We start from the raw sequence: 5,437 nt of genomic DNA on the forward strand, positions 1-5,437 counted from the left end.
CCAGCCCTACTCTACAAAGTTCTCCCCTACACCATATCCCTCAACATCTTATCCAAACGGCCCTTAAACACATCCAGGGATGGTGACTCCACCACTTCCCTGAGCATCCTATTCCACTGTCTGACCACTCTTTCTGTGAAAATTTTTTTCCTAATGTCCAGTCTAAACTTCCCCCGTTGGAGTTTAAAGCCATTCCCTCTTGTTCTATTGCCCATTACCTGTGAGAAGAGACCAGCACCAACCTCTCTATAATGTCCTTCCAGGTAGTTGTAGGGAGTGATGACATCTCCCCTTAGACCACATTTCTGCTAGGACAGAAGAAGGACAGGAGTTTAGCCAGTCCCAGTCTAGTACAAGAGGGAAGATGCAGCTTTTGCCATGGGTTTCAAAGGCAGTATCCTCATGCTGAAAATTACGTTTGGACATGAGTTTTATTGAATGAAGACCTCTCTGCTGGAGTTATCATTTATAGTGTCAACTGGACTGGAGATGTATTCAGAGGGAATGAAATGGAGGTCACCAAGTGATTTCTCAAAAATCTTGGAACTTGTTAGATAAATTAACTCTGGTCACTGGTGAGGACTGTACAGCTGTATTTCATGTGATGTTCCCAGAGGCTCCAAATCCAGTAAGACATTTCCTCTGTTCCTTGCTTATGCTTTCCTGTGGATTTATTAGGATTTGGGAGAAAAATAGGGAACCCCTGAAGGCTTTAAGTATTGCTGTCAAAAATTGACACTCAATTCCCACCCAGCAAAAACGGTGCTATTCAGATTTGGGGTGTTTATGGAATATGTAATTGAAAATTGGACCCAGTATAAATGTGGTGTAGGACAGCATAGTTTCTGTGAGACAGGGGGAAAAGAAACGTTCTGGGTCATGTCTCATCACAGAGGGGGCTTAGAAATTGGGGTATTTGTTTCAAAAATTTGTTGTTTGTCTCTGCACCTGATTGAGGAAAGGAAAGCTGTGGAGGAAACTTAGCAGAAACAATGTTTGCAGACAAGGAGAGAGGAGTTAAGAAAACTAAAAATGAATCATTGCAGTTCAAAGCAGCCATGAGGAATAAGAAGTGTGCTTTAAATACAACAAATATGTCATGGTTTAACCCCAGACGACAACTAAGCATCACATAAGTGCTTGCTCACTCCCCTGGTGGGATGGGAGAGAGAATCAGAGGAGTAAAGTGAGAAAACTCATACGTTGAGATAAAGACCATTTAATAGGTAAAGCAAAAGCCAAACATGCAAGCAAAGCAAAACAAGGGATTGATTCACCACTTCCCACTGGTAGGCAGGTGTTCAGCCATCTCCAGGAAAGCAGGGCTCCATCACATGTAATGGTGACTTGGGAAGGCAAAACACCATAATTGCTAATGTCCTCCTTTCCTTCTTCTTCCCCAGCTTTATATGGTAACCATGACATCCTATGGTATGGAATATCCCTTTGGTCAGCTGGTGTCAGCTGTCCCAGCTGTGTCCCCTCCCAATCTCTTGTGCACCCCCAGCCTGCTCACTGGTGGGGTGGGATGAGAAGCAGGAAAGGCCTTGATGCTGTGTAAGCACTGCCTGGCAGTAACAAAAACATCTCTGTATTATCAACACTGTTTCCACACAAACCCAAAACATGGACCTATACTAGCTACTACGAAGAAAATTAACTGTATCCCAGCCAAAATCAGCACAGCATAAAAAAGATAATCCATTAGTGAATAATTAGAAAGATAAAATGCAGCAGAGCAGAACAGGAAAGAATGAAGAGTTGGTGAAACTAGCTGTAGCTAAAAAATGAATGATAAAATACTGGGAGGAAGGTATGAAAATTTATCATGATCAACGCCAGACCTGAAATTCTCATGGCCCTTCAGTTTAGCAGCATAAGTTTTCTCTTCCCCAAACTGGAATCCAAAGCTGATAGCTGGGTGTCCAGGGAAGAAGCTGGTGCTATGTAGGGGTGAGTCAGAAAACTGAGATTGCCAAGTGAGATCAGGGAGCCAGGAGCTGAACTGTCCAAGTGAGGGTAGTTTGGACAGTAACCCCAGGCCTGAAAACCAAACAGGCCAATTACAAAAATTCCAGGTCAGAAAGAGAGGTGTCCTGGACCTACAGAAGCATTAGGGTTGGGCTACTGTGCAGAAATGGAAGTTCTGGCACTTTTTAAGATTTTTTTAGTCTTTAAACTTGTCTGTGTCCTAGTTTAGGCATCACATCCTTCTTTGGGTCTTAATCTCTCTATGCATCACAAGGTGCTGAGGAAAGTACTGATAAATTTGATGGCAATGATTTTATTTTTAAGACACTGGAAATGCATTTAAAAAGAAATGCAATTGATTTGTCCCCAATATAACTCTTCAATGAGAGGAAGGGTCAGAGGTAGCATCTGTATTTTGAGAAATGCTTCCTGACATTGAGATAACTTAGACTGCCTGTGAGGGAAGTGAGGAAAGGCACAAACCAAGGACATCTGGAGAAAATACAGCACAGGGGGGTGTGGGTAGGAGGTTGGAGTATGGGGTGCTGTGTCTCTGTGGAGCTCCTCTAGGCATCTACAGAAGCAGTTCTGAAATCTTCAGAGGGAGTTCAATCTCTCTATCCCCTTTCTGAGCAGAGAAAACCACCACTCTTTGGGAAGGAAAACAGCAAAGAGCTTCCTGTTGTGTGACCAAACCACCAAACAGGGAACAAAACTGGTGGAAAGGGCTGGATAGAAGCGGTAGGTGGTGGTTGCTTTCACAGATGGATTAGATCCTGTCTGCATCCGTGGTGTGCCAGTGCTTTTGCTGTGTGGGCTCTCCATTTCCTCTGTGTGCCCATCACAGTGGGCAAGGGGACAGACTGCTGAAGCGTCCCCCACTACTCAGCAGTGACAGATGCTATAGTAGGTGACTCTACAACTTCTCGTATGGAGTAGAAAGGAGAGACAAGGGAAAGAGAAATGGTCAGAGACAGCTCTTCTCCAGAACTTAGTGTTCAAGGTCTTCATGGGCCAGATTCTTCTCTCGGGTACAGGAGTGTGAATGCAAACCATCAACATCAACTTGGGTCCTGGAGCAAATGGGGAGCTGCTGGGGGAGTATAGGCTGGGAGACTCCTCTGGGGACAGGGTGCTCCCTGACTGTGGAAAACAGACTCAGGGTTGAGCTTCCATGGTGGTGGCACTGGAAGGAAGGTGAGGAATTGTTCAGCCCTGGAAGCAGCTAGAAGTCACAGGATGGACATGAGAAATGAGGGAAAGGCACAGCCTACATGGGCACTATGGCCAGAGAGAGATTTCTTTGGAAACATTTTTTTCCAAAAAAATGTTTCGCCCAGGACAGTGGAGTTTTCTCTTGATTTAGTAATCTGTGTTCTAATAAAACTGAGCCCTGGGTTTGTGTGGCTGCTGGGAGGAAAGGGAGAGCAGTTCTGCTTTGAGGCTCTGGCCAATTTGGGCTACTGCTGCATAGACTTCACACAGCAATCTGGAGCAGAATTTGGCCAAGGAAAAGGCTGGAAGAGAAAAAGGTGAGAGGACCAGGTGAGAAGAAGGTTTTCCTCTTCAGAAACCTCGTTTGCTTTCCTGTATCAGGTCAGTCTCCAGAAATCTTCTTTTCATTATAGCACAACCCACGTATCAGCAGGATTATTGTACATATACCCCATCATAAATGAGAACAGAATTTAGTCTTCTATCTGTGTCTGGTCTTTGTGTGCTTGCTCTCTTTAAGATATATAACCCTGGGGAAATTAAACTGAGTACGAACTAGCTTCCTTCCTGCTTACATCTCTCCTCCAGGAGTGAGCCCGCACTGCAAGATACCAACACATTTGCTCAGTCAGGAAGAAGGCTTTGCTGAATTTCAGGATAAGAAAAATTTGCATCATTGTTTCATACAGAGCTTATTCTGTGGGGAGGTGGTTGGCTGTGGAGCCGTGAAACAGCCAGCTGAGCAAGTTCAAGTGAATTTGCTTACTGCTATCCACATGCCATGGTAAAACCACCCACTGCCTCTGCCTCCCATGGGAGCATGATGACAAAATCTGGCTCTTCAAGGGAGGATCACCTTCAAAGAGAAGTCCAGTGAAGTGAATAATTTCTGTGGGGCTTTATTAAAATCAAAACCAGCCAGCTGACCCTGTGATAGCGTCTCAGACCAAACTCCACGTGCTGGCATGGCAGCAAACCCCTCCTCAGGGCATGGCCTTGCTGAGCAGATGACCTCAGTGTCAATGCCTGTCCAGCCAGGACCCAGTGGGGAGGACACACAGTGCAGAGCCTCACAGAGGGGCTCCATTTTGCAAGAACCCTCAGATACTGGGTCCAGCAAGGAGCCCTGTTGCAACTCCGGGCTTAGAGTATTTTCTTTGCACATGGGTTGAAGCAGGTCCTGGCTCCCATCCCTACGTGGTGCAGATGGGGAGTGGAGAACTGGCAGGCGCAGCAGCGAGGACTGCTTCACTCACACCCTCCTGCCCAGCTCCAGGTGGAAAGAAGACAGTTAGCAGCGATAAGGCTTTTTGGAAGCTCTCAGCTGGAAGTAGCCTCCCTGCCCATAGCTGCAGGCTAAGTAGCAGAGGGGCAACAGCACAGACCAAACTGCACAGCACCTTGGCTCTTGATCCTCTACAACCTCTGCCATTCTAAATCATGAATATTATGGGGTTTGTGGCTTAATTTTCCTGTTTCGCTAATACTTTGAGTGGAATGACAGATTTTAGAGCATGACACTGAGAACTACTCTTTTGTGACCTGTGAGATGCTCAAGGGCATGTGGGCACCCTTGGGCATGTAAGGACTAATGGGTTGTCACTGAAGGACTGTGTGGGACCCCAGCTTGGGGCAGGCTTTGCCATGAGGACTTTTGGGATGAGTCCTGGAATAAATGAGCCTTGTATTGCACCCACAGGCAGCTTTGGAGACAGGTATTGGGAATAACCCCAAACTTATCCAGGCAGTAAGTTAACAAGCAGTGTGGGCTGTCAGTGCTGGAGTCAATTCCTGTTTCAAGTTACAGGGTAGGTATTTCTAATGCGTTGTGTGATGACTTCTGCAGTGGGCAGAATGGTGCCTTTCTCTGGTGGAGAGAAAAGCAAACAGGAGATCCTCTCACTGAATGAGGTTAACATCATAACACTGATGAAGCAACACATGCAGAATTGTAGGATGAATGAGACCCCAAATCAGGTCAGTCTTCTAAATGACGTGACCATTCTCATTATATGTTTTTCAATACCTAGAATTCAAAAGGGCTCAGAAACCACAAGGATGAGATCGCTTCATTAGGTTGATGAAACTTGCTTGAATTAAAAAAAAAAAAAAAAGGAAGAAAAGCTGAATGAGGAGAGAGTAAAGTTTTTATACATCCTGATTGTAATCCAAGTCGTTCTCGTATGCATGTCTCACAGAGGAAGATGGCTTAAGAGACTCCATGAAAAATGATGCATGAGCTCCAAAGAGA

Source organism: Athene cunicularia, assembly GCF_003259725.1.
Source record: "Athene cunicularia isolate RWA chromosome 1 unlocalized genomic scaffold, athCun1 chr1_part1, whole genome shotgun sequence".
NCBI classification, from domain to species: domain Eukaryota; kingdom Metazoa; phylum Chordata; class Aves; order Strigiformes; family Strigidae; genus Athene; species Athene cunicularia.